The sequence below is a fragment of the Puma concolor genome, chromosome B3 (assembly GCF_028749965.1).
Source record: "Puma concolor isolate L17-30 chromosome B3, mPumCon1.1.hap2, whole genome shotgun sequence".
In the NCBI taxonomy this organism is placed as follows: Eukaryota; Metazoa; Chordata; class Mammalia; order Carnivora; family Felidae; genus Puma; species Puma concolor.
Window position 1 is genome coordinate 138,826,787 of NC_141672.1, and position 25,228 is coordinate 138,852,014.

General features: G+C 41.5%; 2 long non-coding RNA genes across 2 annotated transcripts in view; both read right to left on the reverse strand.

The window, feature by feature from the left end:
- Window positions 1–582: 582 nt before the first annotated feature.
- On the reverse strand, window positions 583–18,424 carry LOC147580422 (uncharacterized). The gene is made up of 3 exons (XR_015251944.1): window positions 18,113–18,424; window positions 1,180–1,369; window positions 583–790 (listed from the first exon to the last, which is right to left on the reverse strand). It is a non-coding gene; the product is annotated as an uncharacterized LOC147580422 (long non-coding RNA).
- Window positions 18,425–23,728: 5,304 nt separating this feature from the next.
- Window positions 23,729–25,228, reverse strand: part of LOC147580423 (uncharacterized) — a 61,534-nt gene continuing 60,034 nt past the window's right edge. The window contains exons 5-6 of the long non-coding RNA XR_015251945.1: window positions 25,046–25,101; window positions 23,729–24,488 (exon numbers count right to left, since the gene is read on the reverse strand). This is a non-coding gene — a long non-coding RNA (uncharacterized LOC147580423). The remainder of the gene's footprint in view (window positions 24,489–25,045; window positions 25,102–25,228) is intronic.

Below are 25,228 nucleotides of genomic sequence, written 5' to 3' on the forward strand. Positions count from 1 at the left end.
AAAAAAAAAATTTAACAAAGCAATAGTTATGTAAAGAAAAATTGGAGGGAATAATATGGAGGGAGAGATTCTGGGCATGCAGTCTATAGTACTCTACCCGTACAACCTACACATTCGTGTCTTTGGCCCCTAACTCTCCCTCGAGCATTAGACTCTAAGATCTATCTGATGCCTTGACATCTTCATTTAGGTAACTCAAGGTATATCCAATTCAACAAGGCCCAAACCACCCATGATCTGGTTCTCTAAATCTAATCTTATCTTCCCTCAGTGCCCTCTAATGTGGTGGCTAACACCACAATTCAACTTTCTTTCATCCACTCAAACCCATGATCAGGACCAACTTATTTAGTTCCTAAAAACGTCCATATCTCTTGATTGATACTGCTGTCATCTGAGCTCATCCAGCTAACCATCACCTGCCACTTCACTGGTCTCTCTACCTTTACTCCTGACCAGCTCCAGACTGTTCATTGCACTGTAGCCTAAATTATCTTTATTAAATCTAGTTTTCCCATCTATATTAGGGTCCAGTCCTGGAAGAAGAAACCACACAATGATTTGAACAGGGAAGACTTAAATTTTTTTTTATGTTTATTTATTTTTGGGAGAGAGGGAGAGACAGAGCATGAGCAGGGAAGGGGCAGAGAGAGAGGGAGACACGGAATCTGAAGCAGGCTCCAGGCTCTGAGCTGTCAACACAGAGCCTGACACGGGGCTCGAACTCACAGACCGTGAGATCATGACCTGAGCTGAAGTCGGACGCTTAACTGACTGAGCTACCCAGGCGCTGAATAGGGAAGATTTAAAACAAATAATTGTTAACCATCTTTTGCTAATTTATTACTAAGAGAGGATAAATACTAAAGAATACCCTAAGGCTAAGGGGGAGTACCCAAACTTGGGAAAGAGCCCTCCTACCCAAGGTCAGGAATCCAACTTCAGTGGGGAGGATGTGGGGATGTGGTTGCAGCCCACTAGATGGCAAGAAGTTCACTGGGTTGCCTTGGCCAGAGTTAATTCACAGCTGGGGGGTTGAGGTTGACAGCCAGAGAACTGTGGGTTGGGGCTGGCAAGCTAGAAGTCTCCTGGGGTACTGCCAGACTAAAGCTGGTGGGTAGGAAACCATCTACTGGTATGCTAGAAAAGGCTGTTCATGGTGAATTCTGCTGAACTCACTGGGGAATTGGCTGTGGCATCAGTAGGACTCACTGGAAAGCCGCCAAGAAGCCACCTGCAGATGATACTGCTGTAGATGTTGGGAAGTTGCCTGAGGCATCCTTGGAACCTGGTAAAAAGCTACCCTTGAGGGTCCCTCTGAAACTTTCTGGGCATGAATTCCACTGGTAGCTCTCATGCCAGATGAGTACTGCAGAATCAATAGAGAAATCGCACCATAAGGCACTTGGATGCCTCAGTCAGTTAAGCATCTTGACTCTTTATTTCAGCTTGAGTCAGTTCATAGGATCGAGCCCCATTCCTGCTTGGGATAAAAACTTAAAAAAAAAATCTCACCGGTACCAAAAGCCCTTTCCTTCTGCAGTATCTGTCTGCAACCTCTACCAGAAAAGGAGAGATGTTTACAAGATCCGTCTCTAGTACCCAAGCAAGGACACGAAGGGCAGATTAGGAGCTGAGAGGCAACACACTGACAACTGCCATACCACTTGTGCTGAAAACTCCTCTGCTTCCCATTGGCTAAAATCTGAACTGTTCCATACACAGCGGTGGAATGAATGTGTAGATGAGTGAACACGTGGGTCCTTGCATTACCCTGTGGTTGTCACTAATGTTGCTCACAAAATATTCCTGGCTCTCTGCTTACAAGGCAATGGTAGGATGGGACTTCTCCATCCCTTTGGGTTTGGGTTGGCCAAAGAGTTGTGAATGACAGGTGAAGTGAGTCCAGTGGTGTGTTGGCAAATGTTTAACAACTGGTTCTTTGGAGCAGGGATGGAGCCACGATTTGCAGGGCTTGCCAATTTCTGCGGTGCAAATAATCCCACCTCGGATGATCTCAAGCTACCAACTTGACATCGCTGAGTGTGAAGTTGGGAAAGAAAGGCCACAACTGGCTCTAGCCCACTGCTGCGTGATTCATTTCAGTGCCAAACCGTGGAATGGCTGGTGTGAGACCCTCCGGGGCTTTCTTTTGCTTTGTCAAAGTTTGAGACGGTGGTACCACCATCACTCTATCAAGTTAGATCCCTGTGTGAACATAAAGAACAGAGCTCCCTGTTTCCTGGCAACAAACAGGTCATATGAATAAAAAATACACTTTTTTTGTTTGTTTCTTTGTTTTAAGTCAGGAGAGTTTGGGGGCTGCTCGTCTCTTTAGCATAACCTAGCCTAACCTGCCTGATAGTCTAGCTGGCTTGACTGGAGTGCTTTGTACTCCTTCCAATGATTCTTTTATACTACTGCCAAATGAAGTTCTATAATTATGTTTTCTTCATATTTCATATCTAATTAAAATATCTAATGGTCCCGCTCTGTCCCCTGCCTCGCGACAAAAATATAAAGTCCCAACTTTTTGGCATGGAGCTCAGATTTCTCCCAATGTGTCTTCACACTGCATTTTCTACCTTATTGATCATCATTACTTCGTACGAACGCACCATTCCTCAGACTTTTCTTTCCTTTGGCTTTTTCTGGGCTTCACCTTTGCCTCAGCCTAGTATTTAGCACAGTGATGGGAACGTGAGATATTTGTTGAATGTTCTTTCAGCTTATCACCACTCGTCTTAATCAACCAATTCTGATTTTATTTTTTTTATTTTATTTTTATTTTTTTCAACGTTTTTTATTTATTTTTGGGACAGAGAGAGACAGAGCATGAGCGGGGGAGGGGCAGAGAGAGAGGGAGACACAGAATCGGAAACAGGCTCCAGGCTCCGAGCCATCAGCCCAGAGCCTGACGCGGGGCTCGAACTCCCGGACCGCGAGATCGTGACCTGGCCGAAGTCGGACGCCTAACCGACTGCGCCACCCAGGCGCCCCAACCAATTCTGATTTTAAATGTAAGAGTAGAAACATAATTACACAGGGATCTAGAGAGAAAATTTTCTGGTTACCTTCAGATAAATGTGGAGTGTTTCCAGGGTTTGAGGGTGTTCATGAAGCAGAAGAAATTTCTCTCCCTATGAGCGATAAATATATCTTAAACACACACCCCTGCACACACACACACACACACACACACACACACACACACACAGAGTAATGCTTACAGAGAGAAAAGTACAGTGAAGATAAAGTTGGAGAGAGAGAAAGAAAGAAACCAACAAAAAGACAAGACAGAGGAGGAAAGGGAGTGACAGCCAACCTAAACTGAAAAGACTAGGGACAGTGATGAGAGGCAAACTCAATGAGAGTTCCCAAAACCAGTGACTGGGAACAGCACAGTTCACAAAGGAGTGAGTGGAGAAAGCATTAGCAAGGAAGGGTAGTGCAGACTGCAGTGAGACAAAACGAACCACTAACATTGCTAATGTGCCAGGCCCTGGGAAAAGATCACCTTTCCTTTAAAAAATTTTAAATATGTTTATTTAGTTTTGAGAGAGAGAGAGAGAGACAGAGCACGAGCACATGAGGGGCAGAGAGAGAGAGAGGGAGATACAGTATCCAAAGCAGGCTGTCAGCAAAAAGCCCAACGCAGGGCTGGAACTCATAAACTGCGAGATCATGACCTGAGCCAAGGTTGGGCACTTAACTGATGGAGCCACCCAAGCACCCCAAAGGTCACCTTTTCGAATTCTTACCCTTCTGTGAGGTGCGGGTGTTCGTTCCGTTTTTCAGAGTTAGAAGCGAAGCCTTGAAGATGTTTTGTAACGCGCCCAAGAACTCAAGCTAGTGGACCCTGGTTCCTTCTGCACCCTCCATTCTTCCTTCTTTTTATTTTATTTATTTATTTATTTATTTATTTATTTATTTATTTTTGAGACAGGGAGAGACAGAGCATGAACAGGGAGGGTCAGAGAGAGGGAGACACAGAATCTGAAACAGGATCCAGGCTCTGAGCTGTCAGCACAGAGCCCGACGCGGGGGTGGAACTCACGGACCGTGAGATCATGACCTGAGCCGAAGTTGGCCGCTCAACTGACTGAGCCACCCAGGCGTCCCCATTCTTCCTTCTTCTTGTAAATCCTCAGGTTTTGCTTGTCCTTCTTCACGGCGTGGGGTGCCTCAGTCCCAGGGGATGAATCCCCACTGGCCCAAGTGGCTCCTGATAATCGCCTGGGAGGCTCAGGCTCCTGCAGTGACTGCTTAAGGGGTGTGCACCTGACCCAATTCCAAGCCAGAACGCACAGGAGGGAGGCTCTGACACTGCCGGGAAAAGATTTGTTCCTTTCAAAAAGAGACCCAAAGAAGAGACAGTGTCTCTTTTTACCGGATGCTACTGTGGCTGACTGGGACATATGGTGTAATGTCCTGCTGTCTCCTAAAGACAAATGCAAAACACTAAGGAGGGCCAAAATGATAATGATAATCATAGTAATAATAATAGTAAGTTATTATTATTATTATTATTTGTATTACAAAGAATCTGGATCTGTGATGACTTCCTCAAGTGACAAATTAACTGTCCCTCACTCCTGATTTCTTTAATTTCTTTACCGTGTGAGGTACATGAATTGCGGTTTTATGTTACTCGCACCCTAAAGCACACTAAATGATAAAGCAGACTTCAATATAGGTTTTTTATACTCCAAAGTCTGTGCTCTTTAGGATTATACATGCCTTGCCTGCATGGGCATTGTCTGATGTTCAACAATTACCCTTGGTCATGAACCCAAGGGTAAATTGTGTCATACATGCTACCTTATATTCTTAAGGGGAAACAAAATATGTGTGTGTGAGAGAGAGCGTATACACACACACACACACACACACACACACACACACACATTTATGTCAGTGATTTTAGAAAAGGATTTTTTTAAAAACCGCTCATGACTTCAAAGGATAAACTTCAATTTCTTAAGATCCACTCACTTAAAAGGGATTCCTCCTCATCCTTCAGGATTCCTCAGATGTTGCTGGTGATTATGGCCAGCCCAGATGTATCATTCTGTGAAGACGCCACGGTCCCCATATATTGGATGTGAGTGAATTTTAGACATTTAGTAAGTACCGTGAAGTACGTCAGTTCCTTGCAAGATAAATGTGATGTGAGGTCAAAGTAACATCATTCATCAAATTGAATAACCTATTATAATGGCTTATAACGGTGATGATTTATTTTTAGTGCTCCCTCAGTTACTCTCCACCTCTGATAATAGTTCAGATGACAAGAGTAGAGTGTAGTTGATATAATGTATACCTCCAAGTGGTTGACTTGATCTCTCTTAATGGTCAAGAGTCATTATGGTTATTGAAGAAAGAGATACTGAATGTATAAGCAGTATGAATTTTAATTTATAACCGTATGAGGGCACTGAAGTAGATGGGTGGCTTTAAAAAAAGTAAGAAAAGGGGTGCCTGGGAGGCTCAGTCAGTTGAGCGTCTGACTTCGGCTCAGGTCATGATCTTGCGGTCTGTGAGTTCGAGGCCCCGCGTCGGGCTCTGTGCTGACAGCTTGGAGCCTGGAGCCTGCTTCGGATTCTGTGTCTCCCTCTCTCTGACCCTCCCCCGTTCATGCTCTGTCTCTCTCTGTCTCTCAAAAATGAATAAACGTTAAAAAAAAATTTTTTTTAAAAAGGTGGGGTAAAACCTGTGAGTTCACATTTTGAAAGAATCAACCTGTTTACACAACTCGATCTCTCATCCTAAACTTGAACACTGAAAGTTCCCTCGGTCAAAAATGTGGAGAGACTGTAAACGAAAGAACTAGTAGTGGAAGACAACTTTCTTCCTCAAGAAAGATACACAATTAAAGATATGCAAGGTGTGTGCATGACAAGACGTGGGCCATGAGAACCAGTAAGTGATATTGTGCCGGCGTTATAGATACGCTCGGAGGAAACGTGGGTCTGTTCAGTAATCCTTCACAACGTGTGATTTGTGGGCATTCTCCAGGTGTCTTCTGGGGTGACAAGATTATCGAACTGATCTTGTAAGTAAGGGATTCATAAAGAGTTACGAGGGAAGACCGAACACACTTTTAGGTGAGAGAAATGTCGTATAGGAACCCAGGAAGACTGACCAACTTACATTTTGGTAGCATTTGAGTAAGACTGGTACCGAAGATGATATTTGGAGACAGACAGGAGGGAAGTTGGTGAGACACTGAAGCGATACAACGATGTGTCCGTGGAATCCAGGAATAGGCCATTCAGATTAAAATGTTATGCTGCCTTTTCCCTGAGAGGTATCACTATATCAGTGAGAAAAGCCCTGGAGTCAGAATCTGAAGACCTGGGATTAACTATCCCATTGCTACCTCCTCATTTATAAAATCGGAATGGTGACAGTATCTATCCCGCATTGCCACTATGTAAATTAAGTAGGATAAGGTATGCAGATGTATCCAGCTTCATTCTTGACACAAAGAAGGTGTAACTTTTTGCAAGTTATCCCAAATTAAAGCATATACAACCCAAACATGCTTACTTCTGACCTATTTCTTGTTAAGACACTATCTACAAAGGTCATTATTAGAAAGTCAGCCTGTTTGTAGCAGATCTGCATGGATTTATTGAATAGCCAGAAAGCATAGCACATAGGTCTTCAATACCTTTCTTCTTAAATCCATTATTTGATTTTTGAAATGAATAAGTTTCAGTTGTGCTGAACTGAGGAAGTCCTGTGAGGCCAGCACCTTCCACAGAAACCCACCAGCCCCATACCAGTGGGCTTCCTTTGCTACACCCTTGTCAGTCAATAGGCGGCGCTGTGCTGGGCTGTCTGTAAATGGATTTCCTGTAGAAAGGCTCTTTTTCCAAAGTTTCTACTGAGCAGTAACCAGCACTGTAATCAAGCTGACATCACTATTTATCTTCCTCCCAACCACTGTAATTCTTCTCGTTGCCCACAGAGTGTTGTGGCCCAATTGCTTTCAAAGATCTTCTCAGGAAATGCTCTGTGAGCAAATTAAAGGGGAGGCAGAAATAACTGATAATTATTTATGCGCCAAACAGCACATTGCCAAGTTCTCCTGTGGTCACAAAGAGGAAGCGTTCAAAATGATTGAGGGAGCCTGAGTGCACACCCCACAGCCCCAGTGGCTGCAGTGGTAGAGACGGGACTTTGGTGGTGAGGATCAAGGCAAGTGTGGGTATCAGAGGCTCATGAAATGTAAACACAGACTAGAAAATAAAGTTTTTGTCCTTAATTTCCTCGTCTGTGAATTCAGAATAATTACCGTGCTTTTCTCAAAGGCAGAGAGAATTCTAAAAGGCAGACTCGACATTTGAGAATAACACTGTTCAGTAGAACTTTCAGCGATGTTGGAAATGTTCTGTATGCCTGTACCATCCAACATGGCAGCCAGTAGTCACATGTGGCTATTAAGTATGTGCAAAGTGGCTAACGTGACTGAGGAACTGAATTTGTAACTTTGATTTTAATTCAAATGGCCACATGTGCAAATCCAATGAATATTGGATAGCACAGAGAAGTTATCCAATTCAAACAACACTTCTTAAGCCCCATTCAAGTGTCCCACACCTATAATTCAGGGGAACGTTTGTCTGGAAACCTCCAATGATGAGAAAATCATGGTTTCCCATGATGGCCCCTTCCACTTCGGACCCTTGCAAAGAGACAGGTGAACTTATTATTGTCTTCAAGTCAGTCTTTTGACACTGTCGTCCCAAAGCTTTCTTTTGGGATACCCATAGAGGTCATTCTGCAATCTAGCTGCAATGTAATGGGAAGGGGAGCTTTTGAGAATTTGAAAACGTTTAATATGTCACTGGTTAGTCTATATTCCAGACAAAACATGGTTTGAATACTATCTGATACTTAAGAGCACATCTTGTGGATGGAATTAGACTCCCTGGTTCTAAATATTGGCTTTATTATTTACCACATACACAACAGAGGACGTATTACCAATCATAATTCCATTTGTATTTCCCTTACCTACGCAGAACATAGTGGAGCTGAAAGAATGAAACGGGGCTGAACATGTAATACCATCAGTAGAGTGCATGGCCATTGTAAACATTCCAAAAGCGTGAGCACCTCTTATCGTTATTGGTCTCCTCTGGATGTGCTCCCATTTATGAATGCCCTCTTATGCAATACCCAGAACTGTGAAGGTGTGTGCACAAGAGCTCCATAAACTAAAGGGCTGTAAAATATATGATGTATTGGTTTTTCTCTTATTGTTATGGTCACTGGGGCTTCCCTCTTACTTTAGTTGACATGGTGTTTTGAGATTCTTCCGTATCCTGAAGTAATGCAACTTCATGACTGGAAGAATATTGGGACCTTTTATGGGTTCAAGCCTGACACACAGAGAAGCTTTCACAAACATTTGTGATTAAAATATTAACATATTTCCCAGTCTCTGTTTATGAGCTGTTCCCTTCCATCAGGCTAGATGCCAGAAAGAGTTGGAGGAGAAATGCTTAAAAGGGCATAGCCACAAGAATTTCTCCTCTTTCATATGGCAGAACTTATACCCGTACCTCAGCCAAGAAGTAATTGAGTTACATTTTACATATCAGTGGCACTGGGAAAAATACTTATGGGCCACTAAAAACAAATAGAGCAACAGAATAGTATTAATGCAAGTATGTGATCACCAAAACCATATCCTCAGATGGTAATTCCTAACAGGAAGGACAGGCAGAGCCGGCATTGTGTGGGAGTCTGCTCAGAGTGGCTTGAGAGGGCTAACTGTTGAATTTTCAGGAATTTGGCAAGCTGGTTGACCTCACAGTGGCAGTAGCTTGAAATTGGCCATTGTGGGAGTTTTCATATCATGGAAACCAGCAAATGTTGTATCCCTCACCATCACCATCTTGAGCCCTCCTTTCCTCTTCCAATCTCCCTTGCTTCGTATGTATCTCATTTCTGCCTTAAATGTAAAACTAAGGGATACCCACTTATTGAGTTGAGCAAGACATTTTGGAAGCTTTGATATTACCGGATCATCTTGGACTAAATGAAATAATCAAGCACCCGAAGGGGAAAACCTTAGAAATTGTGTTTGAAATATCTTTGCTCACATATCTAGCAGGCTAAAATTTCCTTGCATTAGATAGGTGCACCAGATTAGACACTGACTTCTAATGCTGCCTGTGACACGTGATTTGTGGTGGGATCCTGGGGAAATCATGTAGCTGTTGGTTAGCTACCTGGGCAGTGATCATCTTCTCACGTCTTTTCTGATATGGAGGTTAATTGGAAATAGGGTCTAGATTACACTGGCATATCTACAATAAAATTTCATGAATGTCTCCTTGATGGCCAACTTCACCAGCATGTTGGCCATGTGGATTCTATCAGGAAAGGCAAGTGCATTATGGAAGGCAATAGCCAGTTTTAGCTCAAAAGAACCAAGGAATAATGCCAAAGGAGCAATATCAATCATCATTCCAGTGGGGGAAGTATGAGGCCAGAGGCAGTGGACAGAGCAGTGTTGAAGCTGAGCAGTGTCGTTTATGGTCTATAAGGGATCCACCCATTCACATCCGAGGCAAGAGTGAGATGTCTATGGCAAGTGCAGTCTTGATCAAAGAGGAAAACAGTCAAAGCAGTTCTGAACTGATATAAGAATAGATGGATCAATGTAGATACATTTGGGGAGTGTAGATATATAGTTGACCTTGAACAACACGGGTTTGAACTGTGAAGGGTCCACTTAAATGCATTTTTTTTTTACAGTACAGTTCTGTAAATGTATGTTTTCTTCCTTATGATTTTCTTTTTGATTAATTTGTTTTAATTTTCAAAGTTTTTTATTTATCTGCTTAGTTTTGAGAGAGAGAGAGAGAGAGAGAGAGAGAGAGAAACAGCATGGGAGGGGCAGAGAGACAGAGAGAGAGAGAGAGAGAGAGAGAGAGAGAGAGAGAATCCTGAACAGGCTCCACATATCAGTGCAGAGTCTGATGCAGGACTTGAACTCATGAGCTGTGAGAGCATGACTTGTGCTGAAATCAAGAATTGGATGCTTAAACAATGGACACACCCCGGTGCCCCTCCTTATGATTTTCTTAATAACATTTTCCTTTCCTCTAGCTTACTTTATTGCAAGAATACAGTATATAAGGCACACCACACACAAAATACGTGTTCATCAACTATTTATGTTATTGATAAGGATTCCAGCCAAACAATAGGCTATTAGTAGTCAAGTTTTAGGGGACTCAAAAGTTAGATTTTCAGCTGCACAGAGGGTCCATGCTCCTATCCACTGCATCATTCAAGGGTCAACAGTAATTGTGAATTACAGAACCAAGCATCACTCCAGCTGCAAAAACAATGTGCAGGAGAAATTGAACCCAGACTATAGCATCTTACACTGTCTGTGATGAGTTAATTTTGCCTTGTGCTGATAAGGGCCACGGCCCCTGTTCAGACTCGTCTGTTGTCCTGTTCACAGGAGCCAAGTGCTGTATGTCATGAGAACTGCACCCAGCCCACAGCTGACTTTGACATCTAGTGAAGCTGCTATGAAACACCCCAAGTCATAGAAACCGTATCGCCTGCCTCACTGAGACATTCTGTTTTTCTTTGGTAAACTGAGTCCTCACTAGCTTGGCTGAGCAAAAAGCTTGTCTCTGAGGAACTCTCTCCTTGCCCATCCCTGCCCCCTTACATGGAGTATTCATTTGGGGCAGAGAAATCCATGTTAGACCTTGCAAGGAGAACGTTTTTCTTATTTTTTTTTTCCCACTGCTTCTTTCTTGTTGACAGAAGGTCAGACTCCAGAATACCAAGGTGTCAGAAACCGGAAGGCAGCAGAGGGTTCAAGAAAAAAGTCAGAGGGACCAGGGTTCTGGCTTTCTAGGTGGCATGTCAGTTGATTTAAGAGCACCTAATTGGGCTAAGAGTCAGGCTCAAAGGGACCACAAATCACTGAAGTGTTTTATCATTTTTGTAAGTCTGTGAAAATATATTTTGTATGCTGAATACTTGACCCTGGGCATCGTGAATAAAATTATATTTGACAACACTTAGCAAGTGCTGTATTGTTAGTGGGACTTTGGAGCCAATAATTTCAGAGTAATTACAATGTTATATGGGATGAGATTTTAGTGCAATCTTTTATCCCATCTTCTGACTTCTCTGTACTGTCTGTCTGTGTAAGGCAGGGAAGCTACTCCCTTCAAATCTTGCAAGTTCTGGCTTGTTATTCTGTGAGCTGTTACACAGAACTTTGTGTTTGCAAACCCCTTTGTAATCAATTATTAATCTCTTCCAGGATCACTCTTTGGTTATATGAATTCTTTCTCTTTTCTCTGCCTTTTTTTTTTTTTTTGGTCAAAAAAGCTATATAGCGGTAATATTAATTTTGTAAAATAAAAGTCATCCATAATCCCCAGACCGTAATACAACTTGTCTGTCTTATTAGTATATACGTGTCTAGCTTTTTGCCTTTATGAGCAAATGCTGCAACAGAACTTTATGCAAAATTTAATATTTTCAAGTTAGCAATGTATCATGAAAATGCCCTTTTTCCTATGTAATTTTGACATATAATTTTAATATTGGCTATATTTATGCAAGTCAATGTACCATAATACATAAAATAACTCTCCATAATTGAACATTATGGTGGTTTCCAGTTTTCACTGTCGCAAAGAGGGCTGGCGTGAAGGGTTTTTTGGAATGAGTGTTTTGTTTGTCTTCTCCCCTGATCCTAACAGCATCTGATAGGCAATAGGCACAAATAAATATTTAAAATGTTAATTAATGAGTGATAGTTTTGTTTCCTTCTAATGAATTATTTCTTTAGGATGAATTTCCAAGAATGAAAGAGATTACTGAATCAAAGGGAATAAACATTCTGAAACTCTTTTTTTTTTTAATATTTATTTTTGAGAGAGAGACAGAGAGTGAGTGGAGGAAGGTCAGAGAGAGGGAGACAGAATCTGAAGCAGGCTCCAGGCCCTGAGCTGTCAGCATAGAGCCTAATGTGGGGCACAAACCCACAAACCGTGAAATCATGACCTGAGCCAAAGTTGGATGCTTAACCGACTGAGCCACCCAGGCGCCCCACATTCTGAAATTCTTAATATGTTCTTGTATGTTGCCTCTTAAAAGACTTGTATCAACTCTTTAAAGCTTTTACTAATATTTCAAATTTTGGCTTGGTCATCAAAACGGTACCTCTAATGTTTTAATTTGCATTTAATTGCATTTAATTTGCACATCATATTGTTCATGGTTATTTTACATGCCTGTTTCCTCCACTGGATGTCTGAAAACTATCTTGATCTGTCTCCAATCCCTAGTGCGCAGCACAGGGCATGATATATAGTAGAGGCTCGATGAATATTAAGCCAATGAATTGCAGAACACTTTTGACCATTTATGCTGTGTAATTTAATTTTTTGGAATATCTAAAAGGAAAAACAAGAGTAGTCGTTAGAACAAAATTTCCAGCCTCTGCTTTCTATGTCTATGGGACCAAGTGGGGTAATATCTAGAAAATGGAGCTATTAAAATCTCTGGTCTCATGGAGTTGTGGCAAGGATCATATGAGCTAGTGTAAGTAACGGCTTGGCTCAAACACTCAATAAATATTACCTGTTGTCTCTGGAGCATATATCTATATGGTCTTCCTGCTTACTTAATAAAATTGAATGAGCTTTTACCATGTTGCAAATATTAATTTCTTGTATGTTTCATCAAATTTAGTGAGAATTTTTTGATATTGTGTACTTTTAAATTTTTTATTTTTTATTAACAGATTAATGTATTTTTGAATATTTTATGTATTTGAAATATTTTATGTATTATTTAGTGATTTTTTTCCCTTCTTAAGTTGAAAAGGTCTTGATCATTTCCCCAATGACCTGGTTAATATTTTATTGAACTATGAGTATATCTTTAAAACAAAAATTTAGGGGTGCCAGGGTGGTTCTGTCTTTTAGGCGTCTGTCTTCGGCTCAGGTTACGATCTCACGGTTTATGAGTTCCAGCCCTGCGCCCAGCTCTGTGCTGACAGCTCAGAGCCTGCTTCGAATTCTGTGTCTCCCTCTCTCTCTGCCCCTCCCCCTGCTTGTGCTCTGTCTCTCTCTCTCAAAAATAAATATTCATTTTTTTTTAGAAAAAAACATTAAAATTTAAAATCTATTCTGCACTTTAGTGTAAACTTAAAGGTAACTTAAATGTGTTTTGGAGTATAGTGTTATATATAAGCCTAAAAACTTACTCTTTTTTTCCTTCAATTTGCTATTTCATTATTATTGATTCTTTCTTATTTTCTTGATTTGAACGTGTTAAGCACTCATGCAATATTTCAGATATTGACCCCTTCCTGAGGACTTATACCTTCATTTTGGTGCCAGTGCCACACTGCTTAAATGACTTTGGTTTGTAATATATTTTAATATTTAGCAGGCTAGGGTCCTCGGTGCCCTCTTTCCACCATAATCTTACTTTGTGGCTTCTTTTAAGTTTATTTCTGTATTTTGAGACAGAGAGTATGGGTACATGTGCCGGGGAGGGGCAGAGAAAGAGGGAGAGAGAGAAAATCCCAAGCAGGCTCCACACTGTCAGCACAGAGCCCCACGGGGGGCTTGATCCCGTGACCGTGAGATTATGACCTGAGCCAAAATCAAGAGTCAGATGCTCAATTGACTGAGCCACCCAGGTGCCCCCACAATGATCTTACTTTGAACTGGCTTTTGAACATCCTGTCTCGCCAGTTTAAAATAAGTTTGGTTGGAATTTTGATTGGAATTATTTTAAATGTATGAATTAAGATAATCTGCCTATTGAAAAAAAACAAGAGTTTTCACTTTGGGGAATGATTAACAAAGAAGGCTCTATTGTATTTAAAATTCACATGCCACCTTTCCTCACATTTCCTGGTAAGTATCTTTTGGTTTTTGATTTTGTGAAAAGTAACCTACTTTGTCATATTTCCTAGGTGAATTTTATACATATTCCCAATGGGAAGTTATTATTTAATGGTTGTTATTATTGTTTAATAGATACAGAGTTTCAATTTTGCAAGATGAGGGGCGCCTGGGTGGCGCAGTCGGTTAAGCGTCCGACTTCAGCCAGGTCACGATCTCGCGGTCCGTGAGTTCGAGCCCCGCGTCAGGCTCTGGGCTGATGGCTTGGAGCCTGTTTCCGATTCTGTGTCTCCCTCTCTCTCTGCCCCTCCCCCGTTCATGCTCTGTCTCTCTCTGTCCCAAAAATAAATAAAAAAAAAAATAAAATAAAATAAAAAAAAAAACAATTTTGCAAGATGAAAAAAGTTCTGGAGATGGACATTGGTGATGGTTGTGCAATGCGAATGAACTCGATGCCACTGGACAGAGTGTTTAAATAGTAAACTTCATGTTATGTATAGTTTGCCACAATTAAAAACAAATTTTAAAAATTGTAAAATTATGGTGATTGTTGCTGTCCTTTTTCTTACCGAACTTAAGGTATTAAGGTAATGCTGTCCCAGATCCATGTTGAGTTGAATAGCACTTTGGGTTGAAAATAGAAACCTGACTATGAGAGAGTCTCTCTATTCTCATATAAGCTTTTTATTTGACATGGGTACTACGTTCTGTCCACTGCTTTTTCTGCATTCTCTGATGGGTAAATCGTATGGCGATAATAGACTTTCTCAGGTGAATTTGCAATCACATAACACTGCCCGAAGATCTGGGATAGACCAGACCCTCTGCTGGAAGCTTTGTTTGCCCTGGACACAGCAGGTGAATTTTGTGGATGCTGTGGTCCAGCAGTGCCCCAGGCCACACAGCACTGATGGCTGGAGCCAGGATTCCTTTCTCCTGACTTCCAGAGTAACTCTTTTATTTCACTACTGGCATTGCATCCTACTCATAGACATGATGGCCTTGATGAACAGGGTGCTTTAAAGAATGTTGAGCCAACATTTTAAAAACCTGCAGAATTTGCATAGCCATCCACAATGTGTTCCCCTTCTTAGCAGGTAGTAGATTTTCTGCACAGTCAGCTCTCCAAGGGAAGAAGCCATGCCCCTTGGGATGGAGCACCTATCCCCAGGGCTCTGCAGTTTCAGCCACCCTCTACTCAAAGAGGAGTGGGTCAATGGCCACTTGTCACCTGCTCACACTGGTGTTCCCTGTTTTCTCTGGAAATATGCAGATTTAGGGGGATGATGGAAGAGAGCACTTTTCTTTGTAGAAGTGAAGTTTACATCAAGGCATTTAGTATGAAAGTTGCCTACCCAGTCCTCCAGTGGGTTTAGAAATGCTGCAGGATATGAACAGCCTACTTGATCCTTGTAGGATTCTCCCTCTATGCATAACCAAATTTTAATTTCCATTACAGTAGTTTATAAAATGTTTGTGTTGCCAGGACTTGAATTATAAGGCAATTGATTCAATGGGAATAAAGATGCTTTGTGCTTTAGAGTTGCAGCTTGGCAATAACCACATTATTTTTCCTTCAGGAGTATCAAAAGTAAAGGTATTTTTATAGCTATAAAAGAATAGCCATAAAAACTCAACATTGCTGAGCAACGCAGTTTTGCTCAAATGGAGCTGGTATGCACGAGTAATAACTTTTCCTCTTCTATTCTTGCCAACACTGTTATTGGCACAAAGACTCTCACTCACTTTTCCCGGCTTTATTATCTGATGCACTAAACTCAGAGACACTCTGAGAATTGCCTTATAGCTAGTCTGGTGGCTCCCTACCCCCTCAGTCTGAGTTGCTGGTTCCGAATGCTAATTATAGCATTACCAATACAGCTCCAAGGGACTCAAATCACACCCCACACAGATCAATCAAGTTATTGATAAGTAGTGTTGTGAAAACCCATGTACAGAAGTAACACATTTAAAAAAATTTTTTCTTAATGTCCTCCAATGAAATTATTTTAAGTGACAAAGGGAGAAAGAAAGAAAGAAAGAAAGAAAGAAAGAAGAAAAGAAAAGAGAAGAGAAAGACCTTGTATTTGTTTGCTAGGGCTACTTTAACAAAGTACCACAGACTGAATGACTTAAACAAGGGAAATCTATCTTTTCACATTTCTGGAGGCTAGAAGCCCAAGTCCTAGACCAAAGTGTCAGCAGGGTTCTCTTTGAGGGCGGTGAGGAAAGAATCTGTTCCAGACCTCACCCTTGGCTCATACATGGCTGTCACCTTCCTACCCAAATCTTCCCAGTGTCTTTGTTGGAAAATCACAGTGAACTTAGCCTTATAAAAAGAATGTTATCATCTGATCATATCTTTGCTATTATTTTTTTATGCAACAAAAGATTATTTCCTCATTGAATGTCTGAAACAATTTAAGAATGAGGTTCTGATTTCCTAGACTAGTAAACTATAACATCTTTGTGAATTTTTTTTGGTCATACGTCTGTTTATGTTTTTTATTTCATTAATGCATATTGGTATTTATGGTCGTTTTTTAGTATAGTTGACACACATTGGTTTCAGGTATACAACTTAGTGATTTGACAAGTTTATACATTACAACGTTTCTGGTTTTTTTAATAAGACATGATTTATTGCCTTTTTCAAATTTAATAAATATTAATGTAATATTCATATGAAGTTAACATCTTTGATATTGGTTGTTTACCCTTTCTCATTTTTAAATGGTCCATTTATTATTTTCACTATATTTCCATTGTTAGATTTACCAACAATTCGTTCTTTTATTAGAGTTTTCAAAGATGTAGTCATGATATTTATCATTTCCACTGTTTTTGTACATTTGTCTAAATTTCTTTCTTCAGATGTATATATTTCCTTCTTTGAATTTTTCTTGCCATGTTTATTCATTTATTCTTTGAAAATCCAAACTCAATTCACAAATTTTTAACTTTCTCTAAACACACACACACACACACACACATTGATCTCAATACCATACTATCAGCTAGTCATGAGTCCTATAAAGGAATGTGGCAATTTTACTTTCATTGTTGATTCTTCTGTCCTTATAACTTAATTAACTGCTAAAGCACAAGTTGTGCAAGAGAGTAAGATTCTTTTTTTTTTTTCCTTCAGATTCTTTGGTCTCATCCTTGAGGAAGTGGCTAGTAATAGGTTGGTATTTCTAGATGCATCCAGGGCTTCTACAGAAGGTTGTACAGTTGAAACTCTGCACCCCCGCAGTGGTGCCACAATGTGCAATTCTGGGGAGGAGAGAAGCTCTGTGAATAGCACCATTGAGCTTACGCTGTGTACCATCCACAAGAAGGTATTTAGGAACACAACACACAGGTGCATGCCTTTCTGTCAATAATTGCAGTCCCAGAATTTCATCTTGAGAAATAATTGCACAGAAGAAAAAGAAATGTGTTAACCCTTATCCATGGTGATGACAAATTGGGAACATTTATCATATTTTCGTTTTTAGTATCCACAATTAGAAATGATCGTAGGGGCGCCTGGGTGGCTCAGTTGGTTAAGCCTCCGACTCTTGATTTCAGCTGAGGTTGTGATCCCAAGGTCATGGTATTGAGCTCCACATTGGGCTCCACGCTGAGCATGGACCCTGCTTAAGATTCTCTCTTTCTCTCCCTTCTTCTCCCTCCCTCTGCCCCTCTCCCTTGATCTCACATGTGCTTGCTCTCTCTCTCTCTCTCACACACACAAAAAAATGATCATTACACTTCCATAAATTTAGATATCATGTATCTCAAATACACAAGCTATTACACATTTATTACTAATGTTAAGAAAGAAAATCCAAGCAAATATCTGAACTGTATTATTAAAGCAAGAATTATAAATTATATCCTCTCACTTATAATACCTATATCAATATCCTTCCACGTGGCCCCAAATTAGGATATATTAAAAAATAAAAATAATTATAGATTATTTTTCTGTAAAAGTATTCCCCAGTGTTATAGTGACACATCTTTTCTTTTTTACATGCAAGCAAAAAATAAAATAAATAAAAAATAAGAGCTGCGGCTCCTAGAAAATTAACACTTGGTGCTTTTAAAGTCAGAGTGCTATTCTTTGGACGGAAATGTGCTTTCTTAAAAGGGCATTTCAACAGTAATGAGTGCTCCAGCCTGGTGTCCCCTCCCTGACTTACTGTAGAATACGTGGCTGTGTTCTCCATTGTCACAGGGTGTCCCGACCTCTTCCTGTCATTTTGTGTCTTTGTACCCCTCTGAATTTTCCAAGACCCAGGATACGAAGCTCCCCGACCAGTTAACCACAGTCAGCAAGGGCAGGGGCAATTTTCTGTCTCCTACCAGCAGCGATAATCCACGAGAAGACTGGTTTTCATACTGGGAAGTAGAAATTGGCAGCAGGTGGCTTTCTGTCATGTCGACAGCATCTCATCGAGCTGGCACCTCTTTCTAAAGCACAGCAGGAACATTGCTCACTTGCTGATCCGTACGTAAGGACATGCCGTTCTTTTTTAAGAATTTCCCTCAAATACTTGCCTAATTTATGATGAAATCATGGGCAGCCCTCGACCTTAGTTAGAGCGTTAAAACAGTGTAATCAGGTCACCCAGGTTTACCTAAATGTTCTTTGAATTCAGTCATGTTTTATTTCAAGAATCCAGGTTATATATAATGGAGCATCTGTTGTGTATGGCTTCAGGGAATTATAAAGCAGATTTTCCTGATAGGATCTGGGTAGATTCTCTTTTTGGATCTCAAGACCAGTACCCTGGTGAATGCTAGTACCCTGAAAAGAAAGAACACTCTATGCATAGACAGACAAGATTTTTTTTTTTTTAACTGTGCAGTTCCCTGCTTCGGTATAGACATCAGTGATAGTTAAGCCAGGACATAGCTGAAAAATGAATGTAAACATTTGATTCCAGGCTGATTTATTCCTCCGAAAAACAAACACACCATAAATGATAAATGATAAACACGATGTCTTGAATCCAGTAAAATCTCAAACCCTGTTATTTGGAACTGATTGGGTGCTCCATAGATGATGGTTTCGAGTGAGCTCAGAAAATAATCACTTGAAGAAATAATTAGTTTTTCAATTTACAAATTTGATGTAGTCGGTTGCCTCATGTAACCCCTGCGCTTTCTCTCTTCTATGGTTTTCATCAATTTTATACTTACTTTATACACAAAAATGGAAAGACTTGGCCAAACATGATCTAGAGATGTGACACTGCCTTAACGAGAAGAGGCATATCTTAAATCCATGCTAATAATGTTTTCAGAAGTCTCTTGAAGGTTTGAACCTTTTTTTTTCCCCTTTCATTTCCACTGCCCTAAATCCAGTCCTCACGCCTTGACCCACTAGGGCTCGAGATATCCCGGAACCAGGAGAAACAAGTGAGGACAGACTTCTCCCTGCAGACGTTAACACCTGAATCAGGCAGTTTTCAAGAGCAGAAAAGCATGAGCACTTTCAAAGCAGAAAAGCAAGGTCAGAGCTGGGTCAACAATCAACATGGACCAGCCAATGTGAAAAATTGGTATCTGGAGTTTTCAGTGTCTATTTCCCACCAAGATGCAAGAGGCAGGGAATTACTTAGATACAGGGATGGGATTTGGATGCCAAATGGACAAAGAATGTCAAATATGTACTGCAAGTCCCAATTATAGAACGGACTTTTGTTAGATGCTTTATATGTATCTTCTTATTCATTCTTGTAATAGCTTGTTATGATAGGAATTACTATTATTACCAATACAGAGGTGTGAAAATCAATGTTTAGAGAGAATGCAAACCTGGGTCTAACAGATGACAAAATATGTATAGAAAAGGGACTTTTAAAAAATGAGAATTTTTCCTTGCAGTCGATCTAGGGGACTAGCAAACTCATTCAGAGCCCAATCCAGAGCCTAAAGTTTATAGGATATAATTTTATGGATGGAGGGTCAAGAGAATATGTTCTGCAGCAACACATTTATTTCTCCTCCAATATTTTTAATTGATGAATTATGTAAATGAAAATTATGGGGATCAGAATGGTTCTGGAGACTGACTTAAGTGATTTATAGCAGATTAATGTTCTGGAAAAATATGCTTGGCAGGGAAATTGGCCCAGGCTTCTCATGTGCTGCAGACCAAAATCACCCATTTTCTTGGCGAAGGTACTTGTAACAGAATGTCACATTTCTCTACCAAACAGCTGGTGCATGACACATGCTGTTAAGGAATGTAAACCCCACTGACTTTATTACAAAGTTATGTTTGAGTGGTCAACACGGTAAATCCAAGGCCAACAGCAGGGCACAGGACAAGATGCCAAATTCAAGGCAGGTGAGTCCACCTTCCTTAGGGGCTAACTGATATGTGCTCCCACACTGGACTCCAGCCATCATTTCCCATTGGACGTAACACCTTCAGCAATCAGTAACCAGTAAGCCTGTTAGTGATTCCCTGCAGGACGTCATGATGTCCTCTCTGAATGGAGGTAGAATTCTAGAAAGCCTGAGCTTCAAAGATTCTGAAGAGCACTTCCCTGGCACATAACGAATTGTGACAATTACTCTGCATGCTGGTCTTGGACAGGCTGCTTCCACGTGGGAAGAAGGTGTTTCTATATGATGCTTTCTTACCCAGAGGACAAGAGATGTCAAGAAGGAGGTATGGCCTTAGTTTATGGTACAGAACAGGAGGTGCACCTGTGGGACCTCCCCCTTCTTCCGACAAGAACATTTGCCCTTACACACGATGCCTTTAGCGATATCCTATCACATTCAAGACTTCCTCTGATGCCCGCTGAGCCTGATTATACATTTGGTAGTTGCATTCTTCCAGAAGCTAAGCCTGAGGACTGGATTTGAGTATAGGTTATTTCAAAAGTGACTCCACGGAGCACCTGGGTGGTTCAGTGGGGTAAGCATGCCACTCTTTATTTCTGTTCAGGTCATGATCCCAGAGTCATGGGATCGATCCCTATGTTGGGCTGTTTAAGATTCTTTCTTAGCACGGAGCCTGTTTAAGATTCTTTCTCTCCCCCGTTCATGAGCTCTTTCTCTAATATAAAAAAATAATTAAAAAAAATTTAAAGTGACTTCAAGTGGGTAAAAGAAAACCAATAGAGGGAATGTGAATGGTAGATTATCTCAGCAGGTGACTGAGGCCCAGTCCTATGGGGGAGCCTCTGAGAGACGTAGAATATAGGATGTATCAGTTGATTTGGGCTGCTATAACAAAACACCACAGATGGTAGCTTAACAGAAGTTGTTTAAGAAAAATGTTAAAGACAATAACAGAGGTTTATTTTCTCTCAGTTCTGGAGGCTATAAAGTCCAAGATCAAGGCGCTGGCAAATTGAATTTCTTAAAAAAATTTTTTTTAATGTTTATTTACTTTTGAGAGAGAGAGAGAGAGAGAGAGAGTAGGGGAGGGGCAGAGAGAGGGATACACAGTATCTAAAGCAGGCCCCAGGCTCTGAGCTGTCAGCACAGAGCCCGATGCAGAGCTTGAACTCACCAACAGTGAGATCATGACCTGAGCCGAAGTCAGACGCTTAACCAACTGAGCTACCCAGGTGCCCCTCAAATTGAATTTCTGGTGAGCACTCTCTCCCCAGCTTGGAGATGGCTGCCTTCTCGCTACATCTTTACATGGTATTTCCTTGGTGTCTGCCCATGGAGAGAGCACGAGGGAGCAAGCTGTCTGGTGTTCCTTCTTATAAGGACACTGATTCCATTGGATCTCCAAATACAGCCACACCAGGAATTAGGATTTCAATATAGGAATTCCGGGTGAGGACACAGAGATTCAGTCCAAACAAAGGTAAGGTCCCCACACGAGGCAGCCAGAGCACACCCTCTAGTACTGACATGGGAAACTGAGGCACCTTCACCAGGTGAACTCCAGAGTGGGCTGAGGAGACAAAGGCTGTGAGGAAAGCAGGTCCTGCAGCCCGTGGGCCTCAGTAACCAGTCCTGGGCCCTGGAACCCTGGACACGGCCCTGGGCATTCATGCCTGGATTCTCCCAGTGTTTCAGGGGGATCTGCCTCTGATTGCCCAGTACATGCCCAGTACATGCCCCCCAGAAATGGATCAAGGACAGAGTGAACACAGGGAGACCGTAAAGGAAATAAACCTTTATATTCCCCAAGATGAACTATGTGACTCCCTTCCATTTTTAGGACATATTAAGAATTCATGAATTGAAGGGGTAGCCATGAAACACCTTTTCCAGGGGCCGTTCAACATCATTTTTTTCTCCAAATACTTATGAAGCAACTACTATGTGCTTTTCAGGTGAGCTTTTTTGTTGTTGTTGTTTCATGGTAAAAATGTGTTTCCCCGGTGAACTTCTTGACCAGTGATCTGGACATACACTTATCCATTCTTGGAGCACCTGGGTGGCTCAGTCAGTTCAGCATCCAACTCTTGATTTCAGCTCAGATTGTGAGCCCGAGATTCGTGGACTCAAGCCCTGTGTCGGGCTCTGTGCCGATAGCGGGGAGCCTGCTTGGGATTCTCTCTCTCCTTCTCTCTCTGCCCCTGTCCCACTCGTGCGTACTCTCTCTCTCGGTCTCAAAATGAATAAACTTAAAAAAAATTATCCATTCTCTTCTTAAAGACTCACAGGGAAGATGGCATCAGAGCCCGCCGTCAGTTGGATTAGTGAGCTTCGCAGTCTGGAAGCTCTTCCTTCTGTCCAAAGTATTTTCTATTTTCCAGTCATTTATTATTATCTTTATCTGCTGGCTTGTATGTAGCATGGCAATTTTTATTCACACTGTCCAAGTATCTGCCTCCTTGGAACCAGAAAGCAGCAGAACATCATTTTTATTACAAAAGCTGCAGAAGAAAGGAAGGCAGACAGTGCATATTCATTTAGCACCTTATGGTAATCAACACAGCTAAATTTGCAGGCTACTTACTAAGTCTCAGACATGTTCTGAGAGCTTAAATATTTAGACCTCATGAAAACACAAGGCGGTAGGTATTATGATTTCCATATTTTACAGGCAAAGGGACTGAGGCACAGAGAAGTGAAGCTGCTTTCCCAGAGTCACATGGCTCTACATGGTAGAGTCAGGTGTAGCTCAAACAGACTGGGTCCCTGGGCCACGGTCTTAACCACTAGGGTGTCTTTCCTCTTCATGTGCAATTAGGTGGTTAGGAGAGTCGTCAAGGATATGTAGATAGGTAGTAAATGGTGTGGCCACCTTTCTACTGGTCTCTAAGCTCTTTCCACTCTGCACTCCAAAACAATAACCAGATGCCCCCTTAGGTAATAATGTTTACGTCTTTCATTTTTGTAGAGCATTTTCCTGACAGATCTTCCTGGGAACCTGTTTGATGGGAAAACTCTATATCCTGTCTCTATGCATTTTTATATTTGTACCTAGGTTCACTTTACAAAGAATTCGACGTGGTTAGTTTTCAGCATGTTTGCTTTCACAACTTAGAGTTTTGGATTTGCTAAGCCTGGTCACACACAGTGAAGGAGGTGGTAAATTACTAAAACCAGCTTAAAGGAGGTAAATTTAGGCCCAATAAATATAATTTTTTTTTTCAACGTTTATTTATTTTTGGGACAGAGAGAGACAGAGCATGAACGGGGGAGGGGCAGAGAGAGGGAGACACAGAATTGGAAACAGGCTCCAGGCTCTGAGCCATCAGCCCAGAGCCCGACGCGGGGCTCGAACTCACAGACCGCGAGATCGTGACCTGGCTGAAGTCGGACGCTCAACCGACTGCGCCACCCAGGCGCCCCAGGCCCAATAAATATAAAGTTGATATGGGTCTTGTTATCCTCAGATGGTGAAAATGTAAATAGGTTTAAGGATGGCTGAGATGAATTTGTAAATGACAGTCCTCAAAGATGTTATTAAGGAAAATTGGTACATAGAAGAAATACATTTCTATCCTATTTATGGAATTTTGTCTAGTTTGCACATTTTCTTATCTCATCATTGATGAAATGGCTCTTCCTTGTCTCATACCAGTTTCTTAATGAGCTAGAGACCCTTTTGGCCTCCTGGCTTTGCTGGGGTTACTGGGGGCCCTGTGCACTGCCAGAGCGGACCCCCCCTTTCCACGGTGTGCTCTGAGACTCTCATGTGGTCAAACATTCTGATCCCACAGCAAACCCTCAAGGCTAAAGCAATGCTTTAAAATTTTATTTCCTGCTGCAATCTCAGTGCTAGAAGGAATAACACGATATTCTATCAGCACACATTTCTTTACCACTCAGACAAAATAGGCGAAATGTACATTTCAAGGGATAATCTGAAGATCGTAAAGAATCTCGGAGGCCACGGAGTCCGGTGGAATTCAATCTTTTTATTTTACAGGTGAGGATTCCGAGGGCCAGCATTCCAGTCGTCTACTGATGCGCAACAAAATACCTCCAAATTTAGTGGCTTACCCCAACAATTTTGTTATAGCGCCTAAGGTTGTGAACCCTGCATCTGGACAGGGATCAGCTGGGTGATTCTTCCGCTCCATGTGGTGATGGCTGGGACTACTAGGTGATATTTGTCTGGTGGAGGATCCTTTCTTCTCTCTAGACTTCAAACCAGACAATTCCCATTGAGCCACAGAGCATCTCCCCCAAGAGGAGTGGATCACTTACCAAACTGCTCCCCAAACATGTTTGCTAATGACCCAGGCTACGTCATGGGGTATGTGACAAAAGGTGACAAGGGACATTTTCTTGCCTTCGGTTCTACATTCTACTCGGTCTTGCTTCAAGTTCTTTTAAATAGGGTGAGCATCTGTTAGCTCTTAACTGTTTTCTTTTTGTTATTATTTTCCCACACATCCTTTGTAGACTCACCTTCGCTCCTTTCTGGTGGATGAGTGACCTAACTTGCTGGGGACTCAAGAGCATTTGTCTTGCTTGGTATGTAGTCACGTTAGAAGGAAGTAAGGGACTTTGGGGCTGGATCTGAATGAGCTGGAGCTCTGCCATTCAAGCTAGCAGCTCTGGTGTATACAGTTTCTGAAATCACAGCTTCTGTTTACTGCTAGGCAGTGAAAAGGGGGACCAGGTGTGGAGGGACTGCAGCAGCCCGGGGTATCATTATTTCTGGACAAACCAGCCATCCTGATGAAGGGTACCTGATGTGAATCCGGCACTGGGTGCTTCTTGGTTCTTCTTGGCATCTTCTCACTTCCTTTCAAAGATAAAACGTGGGAAACACATGCTGTTATAAGGTAATTTCCAGTGCAGACACTACAGAAAGCACATCAATAAGTTACTGCTTTCCCCCTTAGTTCCACGTGGCTATGAACTTGATATTT